Raw genomic sequence first — 19,631 nt, forward strand, 5'->3', positions numbered from 1 at the left:
GACTCCCCTGTAGTCTAAAGAAGCTTCCACAAAGTGTCAGGAGTCCTCTAGCCACTGCCAGAGGAGAGCCTGTCTCCCTGGAACCGGCCCGTTTTAGTATCCCTGCTGCACTCAGTCATTGGCTGGGAGCAGCCCATGGGAAGGGTGGCCTCGTTTGCACCAATGGATTTGAGAATGTAGCAGCTGGGGCCCTTGGTTAATTAAACTTCCTGTAGCTGGAGGTCTGCAAGGTATTCTCATGGCTGCCACGGATAATAACTCACAGTTATGAAGTACATCACAGATTAAAAGATGTTGTAACAGTTCCCAGCTTATTTGATCCCTATTATGCAAACAATATTATCATCACCTTCTCCCATTCTACAGATGGGGAAGGCCAGGCAGGAGGGGTAACGATTTGTCCCAGGTTGCTCCACTAGTCAGTGAAGAGCTTGGACTCAGAGCCTGACCACTCAGGCTGTCTGTCATAGAGAGCCTCCCTATCTTTGATACCCCTTCTGCCCTGAGTTGACTAGCATCCCCCAAAGTTCATGTCTACCCGGAACATCGGAATGTAACCTTATTTGGAAATAGGGTCTTTGTGGATAGAATTGGTTAGGTTAAGATGAGGTCATACTGGATTAGGGTGGGCCAGAAATCCAATATGACCTGTGTCCTTAGAAGAAGAGATGAAGACACACACAGAAGGGATAGGGGGAAGAAGCCATGTGATGATGGGGCAGAGACTGGGGTGGTGCAGCCATGAGCCAAGGGATGCTGAGGTCTGTGGGCATCCACCAGAAGCTAGGAGCAAGGCATGGGACAGCTTCTTCCCTACAGCCTTCAAGAGAGAGTGTGACCCTCTTGTGACACCTTGATTTCAGACTTCTAGTCTCCAGAACTGTGAGGGAATAAATCTAGCCATCAAGTTGGTGGTAATTTGTCATGGCGGCCCCGGGAAATGGATACACCCTCCTAAAAGAACCTGTCGCCCCTCTGGTTCTTTCTGTTTGTCTTGTGTGACCCTGCCCCCCACCCAGCCCCATGGGCACTGCTGAGCTGACGAATCCAAAACCACAGAGCTTGTGTTCAAATAGCAGAGGCCCAGAAATGCTGACCAATAAGACTTGGAGCATATGCAAAGAAATACCCGGGGGCCACTCGGAGACAGGGAGAACACTTGGTTTATGATGGACCTCTTCCACATCATATGAGGTCTGGCTAAATTTCATATCTTGTTTTTGTATCCATCTATCCATCCATCCATCCACCCACCCACCCATGTACCCAGCCATCCATCCATTCATCCAACAGATTTTTGTTGAGCACCTATTGTATATTAGACACTATTCTAGGTGCTGGGATAAAGCTGATTATTAGGTGTCTGCTCTCATGGAACTTATATTGTAGCAAGAGAAACAGACTCTATCCATCTATCTGAATTAATAATAAACCATCAGGTGGTGATAGGTGCTATGCAGAAAACTAAACTCCGCAACGAGGGGGAGGTGATCAGAGAAGGCCTCTCTGAGGAGGTGACCTAAGCTAGGACATGAATGACAACAAGGGAACCCACTGTGCAAAGAACAGGAGGAAGTGAGTCCAGACAGAAGGAAGGGCTGGTGCCAAGGCCCTGAGGTGAGAACAAGCTTAGGTGCTTGATAAACAGAGCAAAGGCCCGAGGCTGGAGCGTAGCAAGAGAGGGGAGAGTGGTAGGAGGCAGGGCAAAGAGGCATGGGGTGGGAGAGGGGGGCCAGGTAAAACCTTTTCTTTTTTTTTTTAAGTGCAATGGGGAGAGACCAGAGGGGGTTCAAGAAAAGGAATGGCATGTCCTTATTTAACTCTGAGGCTATACGGCTGGCCATGTGCGGTGAATGCATTGTAGGGAGGCAACTGCCATTGTCCAGGCAAGAGGTGATGGTGGTGGGGAGGCTGGACCTCGGACTCCATGAGAGCCATCTCTGAGGGGGTTTCTGTTTCTTGCAACCAAATATGTGCTGATGATGACCCAGGGCTCCTCATGCCACACCTCTGTTTCCCCACTGTGCTCTGATGTCCTCAGTGAAATTAGCAAAACCTTCCTTTCATACATCTTACTTCTTTTATTCCTTGTCTGAACCTTCCTTTCTCCCTTCCGTGTCCAGCACCCTCATAATAATATCTCTCTTCTCGGGGCCCACCTTGGCCTGATGTCTGACAAAACCCCTCACAATCCCTAGTTTTCCCCTTCTTCCTTCAAAACTTACCTGTCCTTCATCCATTCTTTTGAGAGGCTAGGCTGATAAATGTAATCTTTCTGGTATTCCTTCCAGATAACACTGGAATTTTATGGTGATTTTTGTTGCCTTCAGACCAAGCAGGTATTTGCTGAATGTTTCCATTCGCTGAGCTCTGTGCTGGGTCCTTTTGTGTGTTTCAATCCCCTTTGATTCTTACAAACATCTAGGAAAGTAGACCCCCCTTACTCCCACTTTATAGAGGACAGAGAGGCTCAGAACATCTGCTCCCTTTTCTTGCAATGAATTATGGGAATATCAGGCTAGGTCCATGAGAACAAATGATCTTGTTTTGATGCCCCTCAAGGCTGACTGGAGAATGACATATAAATGCTTATGAAAAGTACCCTCTGGAACTTATCTGGTTTCCCTGAAAAACTAGTAGGCATTTTCAAATGCAGCCAGACTCATGTCCCCCGAGGCTTTTTCTCTCTTTGCTTTCTGTGCTGGAAAGGGCTGGTGTGAGGTTCCTGGGTTTGCTGTCTGAGTGAGCAAGAATGTTTCATGGAGCTGCAGCTTTAGAAGCATCAGCTCGGGCAGGGGCTGTGCAGCTGACCTCCCCTGCAGCGATCACTCCTCATTTTTTCTCCAAGCTTCCTCTTCCATGTGGTCGGGGCCATGAGAGGGGCCGTGGGTGAATGGGCAGCCTGAATTTCTTCCTGCTCCATTTCTTTGCAGTGTCCTGGGTGAGATGATGGTGCAAGGCTCAGTGAACTCTAGGCATCTGGCCCAGAGGAAGAAAACCTTTGATCCAGGAAATAAATGGCTGGCAAAAATGATGCCCCCTTTCATTCATTCATTCATTCATTCATTAAATCATTTATTCATCCACTATTTATTTGGTATTTATCCTGTGCCAGACCCTGTGTTAAGGACATAAGAGAGAGATGTGGTACCCTGTCCCCAGGAACTGATATCTGGATGTAGCCAGCATCTCTGACACTCCTCTTTTGGGATGACGGTCTAGTCTAGGTCCTTCTAACCTTGTTCATGGACAGCAGCATCTGGAAGGCATGGGGTACCTTAGAGAATCCCATTCACTACTGACATGAACCATTTGTGGTAACTAAACCTGCAATTTAGGGTGGTCAGATGTCTCCCTCCCCTCATGCTGGGCATCACGGTGGAAGGAGACAGGCTGTTGCAGTGCCTGAATCATGTGCACTGGGGCCAGAGAAGAGGAGGGTCCAACTGCATCCAGAGGAATCAGGAAAGGCTCTTGAGAGTGCAGACAGGTGCCCTTTGCTGGGCCCAAACAAGCCCTTAAGTGTGTGTTTGGCACAAACGCAGTGCTTGAAGGTGTGGGGTCTGACCTAGGACAGGTGTAGACTGAGTCCCTGCTTGGTTATGTGGTGATGTATGAGTCTGAACAAATATCCTACTCTGTCTGAGCCTCGGTCTTCTCATCTGGGACATGGAGATCAATCCTAGGATTTACTCTCCAGAGATGCTGTAAGTATTTGGCAATATTCTACATGTAAGGAAGTTAGCTGAGGTCTTGGGAAAATGCTGTTATCATCCTTCATAAATTCCGGGGGGACTACCAGGGATCAGAAAAGAGGACCCTCAGTCTGGACTGGTGTAATCATAGAGGTCTCCCTGAAGGAGGTGAATTTCGAATCTCGAAGCTTGGCAAGAGAAGGGAGGGTGTCACTTTTGTGTCCTTCTGTATCCCTAGCATCTGGCATGTAAGTCTGACCTCATCTTAACATGTGTTGAGTGAATAAATGAATGACCAACCGGGACTTTGAAGGAGCATAGAGGGTGCATGTATCCAAAAATGGGATCAAATTATATATACAATCTTGTAGTCTTTTTTTTTTTTTAAGTATCAAGATTACATCTTTTCAGGGTTCTGTCAAAACTGTCCCAGTGTGGGGCTGCTTCATGGCCACTGGTATGGACTATACCACAGTTTATTCAAATGACTCTCCCATTGCTGGACATTCGGGTTGTTTCCAATCTGTCATTATTATAAGCAATGCTGTGATACTAAATCTCTGTGTATATGTCTGATTATGTCCTTAGATTAGATTCCCGAAGAGAGTCTAATGGGTCAGATGGTAAGTGTGTATAATTGTTAAGGTTTGGACACATAGTGCTGGATCACCCTCCAGGAAGGCTGTGACAGTTTACTCCCCCCTGCCAGCTAACCTGACTGCTACTCTGCGGCCCCACACTCCGGTCCCTCTCCATCTCTGCGCCACTCTGTGTTGCCTCACCTGCTTAGCCCAATGGGATTCGTGGGGAGAGCTAGCCTCTCCTTTTTCAAGCCTGCTGGATATCTGTCGTGTCACATCAGGATTACATAAGGGCGATGTTGAGAAATCTCCTTGGAGGAAAGATGGTCCCCCGATGTTGGAGTGAGGACTGGAGTAGGGAGGGAGAAACGCTCGGGGCACTGAGAAGTTGGGCATGTGGCGCTCCCCCTGCCACCTGCCGCCCACCCACTTCCCAGGTCTCCTGTAGAGATAACTTGTTGCTCCTCTCTCCGCCACCATGTGTCACAGAAATATATATCTTCCCTCCAGTATGCTTTTCATGGCTCTCTCATAGCGGTTACCACTCTGTTTTGTCATTTGGAGGTCTCTTTTCTATCTCTCCCGTTGGCCTGTAGCATGGAGGGGTGCAGTCTTACTCATGTCACGGTTTCCCCAGCATCTGGCAGAGGGTAATGATAATAATCATAATAGGAATAACACTTCATGTGTTGAGCGTTTACTATGTGCCAGCACTTTGTGGGCTATACCAAGCCCTTCACATATTTTATCTCTTTGAATGGTCCCATAAACTAATGATGTAGGTATTACTCTTACAGACGAGGATGCTAAGGCTCAGAGAGGTGAAGTGACTTGCCCAAGGTCACACAGCCAGTGAGTAGACGAGGTGAGATTCCAAGCTAACTCCCTTTCAACCATTCTTCTAGGAGCTTGGTGAGTAGCTAAGCCACTAAATGAGGAGTCACCTCTCCCTTTGCCCCCTCCCCAACATGAGCTAATGACTAGGACTTGTTGACCGATGCCTGGCAGAATTGAGGAATTTGGCTTGTTCATTTCAGGGAAAAGCCAGAGGGTCTTTCTGGAAGAGTGCTTTGAAAGACCCAATAGGAAATAGCTCTGACCTCCCCTCCTCCAGTCACATGCCTGCCATCCCTTTATTATAGATTCATTCCTTTTCCATCACAGCTTAAAGCTACTTTTGGAAATGTCAGCCTCCTCCATCCTGAATGCCTTGATGGGCGTCCCGTCTGCAGAGCTTTTTTCTCAAATCGCTCTTCCTCACTCTACTCTTTTTTCCCACTTGCCCAAATTCAACCAGTTCAAATCTTACTCCTCAGGCGGGTGTGCTGGCTTCTCCCAACTTGCTCAGCCCTTTTCCTGTGGCTAGCAACTCTGGCATTGATCATCTGAGATGATGACCTGGCCCAGGTCTTCCTAAAATTGTTCATTTTGAAGACATGGGGCTCCTTGCAGGATCCCACGAACCACTGACATATGCCATTTATAACTAACCATGCAATTTCAGGTGGTCAGATTCCCCGTGTCTGAGACTGAAGATAAAAGAAACAGGCATCAAATGTTCTAAGAATAATTCACTTATTCAACATGGACCAGACGTCAAGTTTGTTCTGGGCCCCGAGAACTCAGAGATGCACGAGACTGAGCTGTGTTCTTGGAATATTCAGTGCGATGGGAGAGCCAGTCATGGGGGCTGGACCCTGGGAGAGGGTTAGCTGGATTGTAGGAGCTCAGATGAGGGACACACATATGGTCTCTCTTCAGTTACTGCTAGTTATTTATTCTTTATAGACCAGAAGCAGATTCTGAAGGGGACCTGGGACAGGGAAGATCCTGCATTCTTCCTTCATTTTCTTGGCATAAGACTTTGCTTCTGGACTTACTGGAATGACTGAAGCGGCCCTCTGAGAGATGCAGTTACTACAGGGAGGGGAGTTAAGTGAACCCAACACACCCAGAGGGCTGACTTCAGGGCAGATAATGCCATTGAGGTGCTGAAATAAAAGAGAAAAGCAAACTTATTTTTGCCCTACATTCTACATACTTAAGTACGTTTATATACAAGAAAATGTTAGGTCGCTACTGGAAGGGGGAATACAATTTTTTTCTGATGCACTTTAAAATAAATGTGCAACACTCAGACCTTAAAAAAATATGTACCCACAGACCGCCTCACATCATCTTTCGTATTTCAGCCCCACATTGTATCACCCTGGGGAAAATGCATCTCGTCAATAACAATCATCATCACAACAGTGAAAGTAATAAAGATGATTTGCAGAGGGCTTCCTATATCCCAGGCACCATTCTAAGTGCTTTTACGTATATTTGCTCATGTGATCCTAATGACAGCCATGTGAAGCGGTACAGTTATTATCCCCCACTTTACAGATGGGGACACTGAGGCACAGAGAGGTTTAGCAACTCGGAACCTAGGCAGCCTTACCCTAAAACCTGGCCTTTTGACCATTTCGTCACTCTGCCTCTGCCAATGGCCTTTTCCCAGCACCTCCGGTCATTTGGGGCTAGATGCTTAACTAGACTCTGCAGGGAGGAAAAGGACCCTTGTTTATATCAGTTAGCTCAATGAAACGTCCTGGCCACACAGGTAGGTAGGTGGGGAAGGGATTTTAGTTCCATTTTAGAGTCAAGGAAACTGAGGCACAGAGCGTGCAGATGACATGCCCAAGGTCACACAGCTGGTGAATGGGAGAGCCAAGAACCAAGCCCAGAGCACTGGAAGGCAACCCCAGCCTTATTTGCTTTGGCAGCGCCTTGCCTGGTAACACCAAACTGACTGATGAATAACTAATACTTGTTGACTTGTCATAAAAACTTGTCCCGCCAAGTCCTGCAGCATCTTATCTGTAATTACCCTATTTTCTCCTAAGGGGGCTAACGGGCCTCCCCAAGACTTGCCTCTTTCTCGATGGGAAGGGATTTTTTTTTTTTTTAAGATTTTATTTATTCATTTGAGAGACGGAGCTGGAGTAGGGAGGGGGTGGCGGGGAAGAGGGAGAGGGAGACGCATACTCCCTGCTGATCAGGGAGCCATATGCAGGACTCAATCCCAGGACCCCAAGATCATGACCTGAGCTGAAGGCAGATGCTTAACCGACTGAGCTACCCAGGCGCCCCTTGGTGGGAAGCGATCTGTCGGAGAACTTAAGCTGGTCTCAGGGACCCAGCAATTCTCTCTTTTTTTCTTACTCTTCCTGACTCTGCTCCATTTACTTGTTTTGTCTCTGACTGATCCCCAGTGATGAGTTGTGCTCCTGGAAAGCTGCCCTGTGACATTTCTTCCTTTTTGTGTTCCTGATGATAGCATTTCCCCAGAGGCTCTCAAAGAGGAGGGAGTGGAGGAGGCAATGTGTGCCCCGCAGTGCCATCCGGCCACAGAGCCTGGTGGTCCAGCTAAAGCTTTGAGCTCGAGTCCTTTCTGTTGTAGGGCCTCCGTCTGTGTGCACACGTGTGCAGAGGCATGTGCACACATGCGCGCGCGCGCACACACACACACACACACACACACACTGTATGGTTTAGAACAACTGTAAAATGATGGAAGTACCGGTTCCTCTGGCCCAGAGGGAGCTCAGTCGAGATTGCTAAGGCTGATTTGGGGGCTTCTCATTGTGGGTTCCCTGGCAGATGCACCCTATTGGTTTCCTTTGGCTGCTATAACATGGAACAACAAAGTGAGTGGCTTAACACAACACGGATTTATTATCTCATAGCTCTGGAGGTCCTAAAATCAAAGTGTTGGCAGGGCTATGCTCCTTTTGGAGGCTCTAGGGGAAGATCCGTTTCCCTGGCCTTTCCAGCTTGGAGAGGCCGCCCTCATTCTTTGGCTTGCAGCCCCTTCCTCCATCATCAGGGCCAGCACTGTAGCATCTTCATCTCTCTGTCTCTCAATCCTACACTCCGACATCACCACCCCCCCTCACCCTCCTTCTCCCTTTTCCCTTTGTGAGGATTCTTGTGATTACCTTGCGCCCACCCATTGTGCCAATCCAGGAATCCTCCATCTCAAGATCCTTAACTTTATCATATCTGTCAAGTCCCATTTGCCATATAAGGCAATATATTGACCACTTCTGAGGATTAGGACGTGGACCTCTTTGGGGGCCATTATTCTGCCCCATTTGCCAAGTGAAATGGGAGCATTCTTTCTGTGCTACCTCTGTACCCATCTCCGTGGGAGAGAGTACATCACACTGGGGCCTGAAACTATTGAGATTCACACCCTGAGCTTCCCCCTCTTTGTAGTTCTGTGTTAGCTTGGGCAGGTCACCTGACCTCTCTGGGCCTAATTTCCTCATCTTTAAGATGGGTAAAATTTCATTGTGCTAAGTTAAGTCATGAATAGCATTGAAGTAATACAATATGTCACTGGGTGAATAATAAACACCAAAAATAAATGGGAGTGACAGTTATAATTAGGGATGCCATATAGCATGATAGTTACAAACTCGGAGGGTTTGTTGTGCAATCCCAGTTGCACTACTTATGAATGAAATGGCCTCGGGCTAGTTGCTTTAGGCATTTGAGTCTCAGTGTTCTCATTTGTAAAATGGAAATAAAATGATTACCATTTGAACACATAGGGTTGTTGTGAGGATGAAATAATAATAACGTGCAAAATGAGTCACCCAGAACATAATGGGTGGCTTCTGTGCTTGTAGTTAAAACCATCACCAGCATTGCCCATCCTCCCTGGGGGTAACCGAGAGACTTAGTAGGCTGCCTCTGGCCTCAGCAGAGCAAGGACAGGATGGGGCAACTTGCTGAATCCAGGGCCCTGAGAAATCCCACAGCACTCCTCCATCCTTGAGAGGATCAGAGCCTGGCTGGGCTGAGCCTTGAGGTGTCTGGTTTCGAGGTATCTCCCTGCTGCAGAGCTGTTGGAGCTTACAGGAGCAGCCCGTTCTTTGAACTAAGAGCTCTCCAGGAGCTCCCAGGACAGAACCAGGGTTTAGAGATGGTGACCAGGACAGTGCAGAGGGTGGGGCAAAATCCCCAGAGAAGGTGGGGTTGGTTCCTAGATGGCGTGGTCATCAGGGAAGGTGCAGAGCTTTGGTTTCAACCATATTATCATTTTTAAATTTTGCTGCAAAGCCCTGTTTCAATGAAGGCTTGGGCAGATGCCCAGTATGCAAAACACTTAAAAGCACAGCTGTTCTGGTTGAAACCAGGATGTGTGTGTGTGGGGGCAACTCAGGCCTCCTTTTCACTTTACCAGGGGCCTCTAGGGGGCCCAAATTGAGGCAGAAAACTAACAGGGTGGCGAAAACAGAGGCCTTGGAGTCAGACAGACCTGGGATTGCATCCCTGCCTCTGCCACTATCTAGCTGTGAACTTTGGGGTTTCATTTCACATGCTTGAGCCTCAGTCTTCTCATCTGAAAATGGGACCATAAATAGCAACCACCTCAAGCACTTGTGCAAACTGGAGATAGTAAGTGTCAAGTGCCTAGCATAGCGCACAGTAGGTGTCTAGGCATTTAGCAGGTGGTAGCTATTTTGATTTCCTAAGGGAGATCTGAATTAGAGACAGACCCTTTTAGAACGCGTGCCTAAGCCTGGAAGCTGTGCTGTGGGGTAGATGTTCCTTGGGACTAGGAGCCAAAAGACCTGGGAAATATTGGGTCCTCATTCTACCACCAGCTCCTCTGTGACTTTAATCCCTATCTCCCTGAATCACTCTAGATGTTTATTGCCTACTATGTACCAGGCAGTGTCCTAGGGGCTGGAACATAGGCCCTGGCACCTGAAAGGCCTAAGTTCCGGACTCAACTCTGCCACTTCCTAGCTCTTTGGCTATGAGCAACTCACTGCCCCTCTCTGGTCCTCACTTTCTCCATGTGTAAAGTGAGAGGATTGAACTTGTGTCATAGGGTCTTCCCAGAAACGATCCAATGAGATCCTGCCAAAAAAAATTGTAGAACGTATTTGAACTTTACTCTCAGAGAGAGACATTCTGAGCCATGGGCTTCAGCATCATACAACCCTGGGTTTGAATTCTTTGTCTGCCACTTACTGCAAGGGACTTAATTTCTTGAGGCTCAGTTTCCTCATCTGTAAAATGGAAGTAATAATAGTCTCGTCAAAGGGTCATGGCGAGGATTGAAGGAGCTGATACATATAAAGTTTGCAGGAGAATAGCTGGGGCAGAGTCAATTCCCAATAAATGATAGCTGCCATCTCCACTGCCACCACCATAACCATCGCCATCATCACCATCATTGTGATCACAATGACCATGAACATCTATAAAGTGAAGCTCTAAATGATCGCTAAGACCCTGCCATTTTAAGTCCTACTTTTCCAGGGGAGAATTAAGTGACAAATGTAGTAGCTCGCTCTGGGCCATGTGAGTGGGACACTTTAGAGGAGGGTCCCCAGTAGAGAGAGTTCTCCTTTACTTTTCAGGTCTAATCAGATCTTGGTCTACTTGAAATTTCCTTTAATTTTCCCATAGTAAGCAAGAACAGGACCCTTGAGATCTGGAACACTGGAAGCTATGGGAATTAATGTCTCTTTGTATATTTCTCCTTTTCATGGTTTTATTTTCTTGTTCATACAGTGATTTCACTTCAGATCTTTTGGGGGTGGGTCTTTGGCCGAGGCGCAATTGTCTGATTTAGACCTCCTATAATGTCCCAACTTCATCCCTCTCACACCACATGCTGAAAGGTGAGGCTTGGTGCATACCATCCTGGGTTGGCTATCAATTCCTTTCTCCCTCTGTCAAAACATTTGAATTGTAGGAGGTTATGATATCCTAGCAGCCCACAACTTTGGTGTTCTTATTGTTGCTTTTTATGTTTAGGAAAATTGGATAGTCATATCCTCATTTTACATTTGGGACTTGGAGACATTAAGTGACTTTTCCAAGGTTGTATGGGGGCCAGAACTGGTTCCCAGAAATCTGTCAAATGCTTATTCAACTAAGCCCCTTAGAAATTTATGTTCGTTAAGCCTTTCATGCTCTGAATTCTGAGGCACTCAAGATACAGGTCAGAAATCTGAAGCAATGTGAGTGAGGCCAAGTCAGCTGGGCTGAGTTTTGGGGGCAAAAACCACTTGGAGCCTCCCACACTGGGGTCAGACTCTTCCCAGCAGAGAGGAACAGTGAAGGTCTGGGGGTGTGTGTGGGAAAGGGGCTGTGAACGCACAGCTCCTGGCTCTGAGAGTGAGCGACAATATTAGAACAAGTGTGTGGTAGGTAGGCTGTCACTGACTTCACTGTGTGATGTCGAGAAGTCCCGTCCCCCGCCCCCCCCCCCCCCCCGCTTCACTACTCCCCCTTCTGTGCTCAAACCATCCAATAACTTAACTTCGCTGCCTGAAGGTTCACTTCCCGCCCATCCCTCCGCCGCCCGCCGCATCTTAGCGCTGTCCGCGGTGCTGATCGCCAATCTCTTGATTGCTGTTTCCACCAGCGGAGATCTCTGGTGCGCCCGACCTCTCCTCCTGGCCTCCCACCTCTCTTTCTCCAGGCACCTCACACATAAATCACGGGTGGGAGGCCGGCTTGGTTCCCCCTGCGCCGGGAAACTGCTGCCCCCTCCCTTGCTCACACGGGGTTTTGCAGCAGTGGTGGCCGCTGCCACTGATTCGGGCACTGGGGAAGCAATTGATTCGTCTACTGCCAGCAACCTGGAGTTGCCTACGGGGACGCGGACAGACGACAGAGAGAAAGAGAAAGAAAGAGAGAGGAAGGGGGTGGGGGGAGAGGACTCAGAGCAAAAACCTTCTTCATCCATGTGGAGGGCGGTCTGAGGGAGCCACTGTCTTTGCCTTGTCCACAGACTGGTCTGAGTTTTCTCTTCTTCTGGCAGTGGTATTTCTTTCCGTCTTGGTCCTGCATGATTTAGGGGTAGTTGCTGTGTGTGTGTGTGTGTGTGTGTGTGTGCACGCGCGCCCGTGCCTGTGTGCATGCCGGCGCTTTGATTTTATTTTGGGAAGAGTAGGGGAATCAGATGAACTATTTTCTTTCAGGCACCTCCACTGAGCTTTCAAACCAAGTCATTGGGAGTTAGTGTCTTCCCACCCCGGAAGGGAAGGGAGGAGTTGGCAAGAATTTGGCTCACCCATTCCGTCTGCAGTCCTCTGGTGTGGAGGTAAGTGCTATTCTTCTAAATTGTGTAAATGGGCTAAGGGTATTGAGATCCCAGTTGGGATGAGGTGTGTACATGAGCTGGTGGGATAGAGGGTAGGTGGGGGGGAGGGATGTCGAGGAATGACCACATTTATTTGCCCACATTCCTCAGTGTTTGATCGCCTAAGCGGCACCCTAAAGCTAAATGAGATTTCGGCTCAGTGCCCGGGGAGGGGGTAAAATATGCTCCTGTTTTAGGCAATGCGATCAAATTTGTGGCTTCTGCCCAATTTACCCTCTCCCTTGCAGCAGAAGCTGTTGAAAGTAGCCAGCAGTTCTCAGAGTGGATTAACCCTTCATGGGCTGGCCAGCCTGCATGGAGGGTCTCTGGATGTTCTGCTCTGTGGGTGGGCACCTTGGCCCTGGATGAGAGAGGGTCAGCTGAGGCTGAAAGGTTAACCCTTGCTGAGGGTCACCTAGGCATGCCAGGCGAGGCTTACATAGGACAGGGCTCAGACTGTACCATCTTCCAGGTATAGCTGAGTGATTCAAGTGTAGTGATTTTTGCAAGCTTGACTGTTCTAAGCTTCTTGAGATGGGAGATCTGGGAGCCATGAAAGGACCACATTTTGCTTGGAATGAGTGGTCAGGCAGCCCAGAGGGGAGCAGCCAGCAGCCTGCTGAGCAGACGATGTTTTATTTTCACAGGTGGTGCAACCTGTAAGTGATTGTATGGGGGGTGCATCCCTACACCAGCCTGGGGGACTCCATCCTGAGCCTGTCTCAGAGTAGACAAAGAAGGGAACAGAGTTTGTTCGGATTCTGGGTAGAAGGACCCCAGTTTCCGGCTTTGGATCTGTTCCAGGGCAGACCAAACCCCGCTCTGGTTTCTTTCTCTGAGATCCCGATGGGATAAGCTTGCACCAACCTGTTAGTGAGTGGGAAGTCGAGGTTTCTTGTCACTGAATCCAAAAACTCACCTTTAATTTTAAAACACCTTTGCTGCTAATCTATGACCCATCAAAAGGAGATTTCTCTTTGTTTTCTGTTTTGATTACATCTACCTTTCTGGAAATGAATGTCCTTATTTTTAGCATCTTCACAGTTATCTCAGGGACCACTTCAGTCTTCTGCACCCCCAAGGATTTCTCTGTAGGATCTTGTTCTTGGAGGTGGGAGGAATAAACATCAGCCCCAGAGACTGGCAAGCCTGAAATGTAAGCAGGGCCCACTCAATCATTTTCTCGGGTCCCGGAGCCAAGTGGGGATGCCGAAATCCCGGGGCATGTGCCTGCTCAGGGAGAGCATGTGAAGCAGAGGGGGTGGGCTGCTTGGTGGTTAGTGTCAAAGACGGGGTCCTCAAAATCCCACGCTTTTCTCACTGGGTGACCTTGAGGATTCTCAAACTGAGTTGCCTTAGTTTCCTCCCTGGGAAGCCTCAAGTAGGAATGACTGACATGCAGAAATTTGGTTCAGATAAGAAGCCACGAGATCTGGCCGTGGGTGAAATTTAAAATATTGAACTTTGGCATTCACTGGTCAAACTGGATGGCTGGGGCCCTGGAGTGCTCTTAGGAGTTCTCTATTGTGCTAAGTGTTAACCCTTTAATTGCTGGATTGTGGCGGTGGGGGGGGTGGTACTAGGAGAGTAGCGGGGAGCCCCGGGGGCCTCAGTGCAACATCACCATCTGGTACAAGAGTATTTCATTGTTTTAACAACTGGTTCAGCCATGCAGAGCATGCATGCTAGCCCAGCTGAGGTTGCTGGGGCTGGGTTGTTAACATGTGGGTGCTTTGAAAACATCTCCTTGCTGCTTCTCAGCCTTACTTCCTTGGGGGTGGCTAAGATCCAAAAGGCTGCCCTCCCTCCTCCCCCATCACTTTTGAAATGGTGCATTGTGGTGCACCAGGGAGAGGGAAACAGAAGCTTCTGGAAGGAGGCTTGGGCTTGGACCAGGGGACCTGGGTTCCGGCCCCAGCTCTGCCTCCCCTTTCTGGGCCTCAGTTTCCCTGTGTGTGCAACGAGGCAGATGGTCTAGGTGACTCCGGGTCCCCTTCCAGCTCAGGTTCTGTGACTGTGTGATAGGAGTGTGTGTGCAGGCATGCTTCTAGGAAGGATGTGTACTGTGTTTGGGAATTTATCATGAGTGCTGAGGAGGCCTGTTTGGGGTGAGTCAGGACTGGGGGTCTCTTGTGAGAACTTTGCTAGGTTCCTAGAATCCTGTGCTCAGCTGGAGAGGGGTCTGCTTTATTCGTGGCCTCAGATACATAGCCATACAGATATAGTAGCATTTGAAGGCTCTATAGAGACTTATCCCAGGGGTGGCAGCAAGGACCCCTTTGAGAACCTCCACTCTGAAAAGATGCGTATCCACACAAACACACAATACCCAGGGACTCGTGGACCCTCCCTAATGCTCATCTGAGCACCTCAAGTTCAGAACCTCTGATCTAGTCTGACCCCTTCAGGGGGGCCCAGAGAGGGAAAGCAACTTATCTAAGACCACACAGTAAATCATGGCCGAGCGACATACACATCTGCTGTCATGAAGACAAGGCATCATCCCTTTCCTCCTTGCTCAGGCAGCCCCCACTCTCCCCACCCAGCTGGTACAGAGGGAGGACATTCTGCGGTGTCTCTCTAGCCAGTGCTGGTGATTGGGAAGCATAGCTGTGGAGACAAATGTGGGCATTTCCTTTCTCACTGGTGGGAGAGATGCAGCCCCCGGAGGCTCTGCAATTCTAAAAGGTGGCCTGGGAAGACTCACCAGCTGGCTCTCCCTCTCCGCCTTTCCTCCTATAGCTCGTATACATTCAGGCCGCCTGTCCAAGGCTATGAGTTCTTGTCGGGTGGCTGTGCTGGGCATTTATTTGTAGGATGTGGTATTTACTCTTTATTTACCCCCCCCCATGTGGGTCATAGAGAGTTTGTGACTTTCTACTAAAAACCATCATGACATTCAGTCCCATCTCCTGTTCTTTATCCCCTTTGAGTGGGGAGCTGGTCGTAAAGGTAGATGAATCAGGAGTTGATGTGAAGACCACGAGAAGCAAACAGTATGGTAGATTTCTGTTAAGGGCTGAGGCTGTAACCTGGGATAGAAAGATATCTGGGACCCAGTAGTGGTAGGCTAGAGCCGACGAACTTAAATTATTCAGCTGCCACCCAGGATGGAGCTCCCCTTATGCTGGGACTGTGAAGGAGGTACCACAGAAATGGGCCCCTCCCCTTCCTGTTCCCCACCCCCTTCTGCCTTCTTAACCAGCTGTCTGAGGGGCTGCAGTGTGGGACTCTGGGAGAAGCCAAACCTGAGTTCAGTTGTGACTCCAGCGCTTCCTTGCTGTGTGACTTCAGGCAAGACCCTTAACCTCTCTGAGCCTCAATTTCCTCAGTTAAGTATATTAAGGTAGTACGGCATGGAAATAGATCTCTTGGGTTTAGATCCTTCCAGTTGGGTCACTTCACTTCTCTGAGGCTCAGTTTTCCCTTTGTAAAGTTGAAGATACTAAAGGATTTAGGAAAACTTTGAGTTAATGCTTGCAAAGTACTTAGTACTGAGCCTGGGGGGAGTAAGTAAGCAACATACATTAGCCACGGGGATGATGTTGGTGTTGGTAACAGTGAAGTCACCCTGGACTGAAACAAGATTGGGGGAAGGTAGAGGAAGGTGAATCCTGTGGGCCAGCTCTGCAGCTTTGGGGCCCAGGAGAGAGAAGACAGGGCTTGGAGACAGGAGACTTCTGGTCCCACTTTTTCCCTCTGTGGTGCTTGTGCAGTTGGTGGTGGTCCCCGGAACCTCAGTTTCTGCATCTGTGAAATGGGCATCATGGCCTCCTTTCCTCGAAGCCCACTGAAGCCCTGAGGAAGCAGACCCTCGTGAGTGTGGTGGTCAGGCCCTGGAGGACGGGATCTGGGAGAAGCCCTACCAACTCCTCTGTCTTTTGTTCCTCCACATCCTTGGGAGGTTTTTGCTGAATCATTCCAACTCACCAGCTCAGAGCCCGTGAGTTTTTTCTAGGAGACCCGAGCTTTCCCTGCCATGGTGCTAGTGCCTAGGGCTTTGGAGGTGCCACAGGCAAGATCCTAAAGGGTCAAGCCTGTGCATCTCAATTTGTAAAATCAAGGTTAGCACACGGCACTTGTTTAGCGGTGACCTGCATGCACACAGGGATAAATGAGTGGAACCTCGGTTGACTAGTGGACAGGTCAATTCGAGGAGGTGCCTTGGACCTATGGTCCAGCCCGAGGTCTGCATACAGTAGGCACTTAGTGTTGGTTGGTTCTGATGAGTCATTGGTGCCGAGTTTAGAAGGACTTGGCTTTCATCTTGGATCTGTTACAGGTAAGGCTGGGCCTTTCTCTCCTCCTGCCAGAGCATCTTTGACACTCATGTACCATGTACTTATTGAGTACTTACAGTACACCTGGCACCATGGTGGGTATTGGGAATAAAATGGTGACAAAGACACCATCTCTTTTGGGACTTAGATTAAGTAAGTGGCTGCCTACAATGTGTAAGCTTCGGGGGGTGGTACACAGAGAGGGCTTCCTTAGTCACCCTTTTTGGGGGTGTTTTCACTTAACTCAATGACATTTGAAACTCCATTATTAAAGCTTTGTTTTTTTGTCTTAAGGCCTTGCTCTTGGACAAAGAGCAGATGCTTCGGATGGGATAACACATCTGGCCTTATTAGTCATTTATGCTTTACTGAGGAGGAGTTGGAAAATCCCTTCCAAAAAGTGAGGGGAGAGCTGTTTTGGAGTGGGGAGTGGAGTCTGCGCACACTGAGCTTGCAGGTTAAAGAAGGGACAAAAGGCAGGAAAGGCACGTGTTGCTGGATTCACCTTCTGCTGGGGGTAGAAAGCTCTCGATGTCTAAGAGAATCCAGGATAGATTCTTGGGATATGCCTTAGACCCCCTCCAGCAGACACTCTGAGTGTGGGGCCTTGAGACTTGTGTTTTTACATACCTCCACTGCTATAGATAAAGGAGTGTTTTTGAAATGCAGAACACTTCTACAGGTGTTAGTTATAACAGTTCTAGGTGTGTTGCAAGCCTCAGACTTTCTCCAAAGGTTCTCTCCCCCATTGCTCACCATTTCCCAAGGGGCTGAGCTGGGTAAGATTCAGGCCTGTTGCCTCCCCAGCGCCCACCATTTACTCTCTGCCCCTGAACCCGTTTCCCACAGGAGCACAAGCTTGATCTAGCAGTGTTGACCCCATTCCCTGCTAACTTCTGAGCACCCCACGGGAGGGGGGCGGGTGCTTCTTTCTCAGGCAGGACCTAGGGACTTAGGCTATCAGATGGCTCCGGGGCGAGGCAGCGGGGATCAGCCAGCTTTCTAGCCTGGCCGGGCCTTCAGGGTTTGAGAGAATACAGCCGGTTCTTAGCCCAACTTGCTTTCCATCTGGGCCAAGGAAGTGTGAGCCTCGGCTGTACCAAGGTACTGGGCCGCCGAGTGCAATGGCACCGTGGTTTCCTCGAAGTCATTGTCTTGCTGTCATTAGTTTTAATGACATAACGCATGGTTAAATCTCATTGTAATGGAGTCGTGTCAGACTCTGGCTTAGTAATCCAGTTAGTGAGAAGATAACATGCCTCAGGAAGCCGGGGGTTTTTGCCCACCCTTCTGCAATTAATCAACGAGAGGAAGACCATCTGACGGCATCATGGTGATGTGTGGTTTGTGAAGGGTTTATTTGGAGAGCCAAGGGGGAAAGTCTCCTCATCTCTCAATATGATCTAAGTGAGTTCATTCAGTTGCCTTTTTCTTTCTTTTTTTCTTCCTTTCTTTCTCCTCTTTAATGCACCTACACAATGACAGGCAGCAACTTGTGAATGGAGACAGCTCTCAGTAAAGAACAGATTATGTAAGCATGTTCTGGTGCCAGCCGTTGATGGCGGGGTGGCGTTCCGGGGCTGCCGAGAGGAGAAATGATTTCTCGAAGTTTGTCGGGAGGCCTTCCACACGAGGTGCTGCCAAAATAGCATCTGTGTGGTCCATTCTGGCCCTCAGCCTGCCCCTTGTTCCTGTCCCTGGCTACCTGTCAGCATTTTCCTTTGTCACTCTAGCGCTGCTGTGTCCCCAGATCTCTCTCTCTGGGTCTCTCTCCCACTTTGACTGCCCCTGTCCCCTTGCCCATCTCTCCCACCCTTCTAAAGTCCCTTGTCCCATCTCTCCTGTGTCCCTGCCTGTCTCTGTCCCTCCTTTCTTCTCCCCACTCTCTTGCCCCTGCCCCATCTCATGTTTCTCTCATCTGTGTAGATATACTGAGTGGCTTGTGAAGGGAAAGCATTTGTGAGCCCCCGAGACCCCGAGTAGGGTGACCAGCTGTCCCAGTTTGCTTGGAACAGAGAGGACTCTTCGCATGCCAGCCTCTCTGTGGTTCAAACTGGAAAAGGCTCGGGCAAACCAGGACGAGTCGGTCATCTTATCTCTATGTCAGATGCTTGGAATATTGAAGAGCTCTCCAAAGACCAGAGACGTGGCTTTCTGGGGGAGTTACCTGCTCTCCTACTCAGGGGGAGGGATGCAATGGTCTCTGGAGCCCTCCCCAGCCTTCACGTTCTCCGCATGACTCTAGTCAGACCCTCTGCCTGGGTCTGCAGAGGCCAGTGGTCAGTCAGGGGCAGGGGGCTGGCTCCCTCCTCCCTCCCTGCCCCTTCCCCCTGGCAAGACTGACCACCCAGCTAGTCATTTGCTCATTTGTCACAAGAGGGGCTCAGTGAGAGATTGTAGATGGTTCTACGCCAGACGTTCTCACACTTGAGCCTGTGTCAGAATCCCCTGAAGGTTGGTTAAGGCAGGGTTTCTGATTCTAGTGGGACTAAGATGGGGCCCAGGAATTGGTGTGTCTAACACATTATTCCCAATGATGTAGTTACTGCTGCTCCAGGAACCCCACTTTGAGAACCGCTGCTTTTGACCAGTTCATTCCCGAATATGTATTGTTTGCTACCATGTGCCAGGCACTGCCGTAGGCACTGGGGATTCAGCAGTGAATGAGACAGAGTTCTGTAGCCCTCCTAGAGCTGACAGTCTAGTGGGGGACAAAGGCAGTAATTAAGTAAACACATCAACAAGATGATTTCAGGAAACGATATGACATGATAATGAAAGACAAGTGATAGGTAAGGGGGGGCTAATTTAGTTATAAAAAGGGGGGCCAGGGGAAAACTTTGAGAGATAACAATGTTTGGATTGAAAGCTGAGTTTCTAGAAAGAGCCAGAACAATCCAGGCTGGGGGAACAGCAG

General features: G+C 49.0%; 1 protein-coding gene across 7 annotated transcripts in view; it reads left to right on the forward strand.

The window, feature by feature from the left end:
- The window catches only part of RPH3A (rabphilin 3A), a 268,394-nt gene that overhangs the window by 155,049 nt on the left and 93,714 nt on the right, over nt 1–19,631 (forward strand). For 2 of the 7 annotated variants that reach the window (XM_027575140.1, XM_027575145.1), the window contains exon 2: nt 12,274–12,395. The exons of 2 other annotated variants lie outside the window; for them this stretch is intronic. The gene's annotated coding sequence lies outside the window, so the exon portion shown is untranslated. Of the gene's footprint in view, nt 1–11,619; nt 11,727–11,849; nt 12,116–12,273; nt 12,396–19,631 lie in introns of those variants that run through there. 3 more of the 7 variants (XM_027575143.1, XM_027575142.1, XM_027575144.1) reach the window with 3 other exon arrangements.

The sequence above is a fragment of the Zalophus californianus genome, chromosome 14 (genome assembly GCF_009762305.2).
Source record: "Zalophus californianus isolate mZalCal1 chromosome 14, mZalCal1.pri.v2, whole genome shotgun sequence".
Lineage (NCBI taxonomy): Eukaryota > Metazoa > Chordata > Mammalia > Carnivora > Otariidae > Zalophus > Zalophus californianus.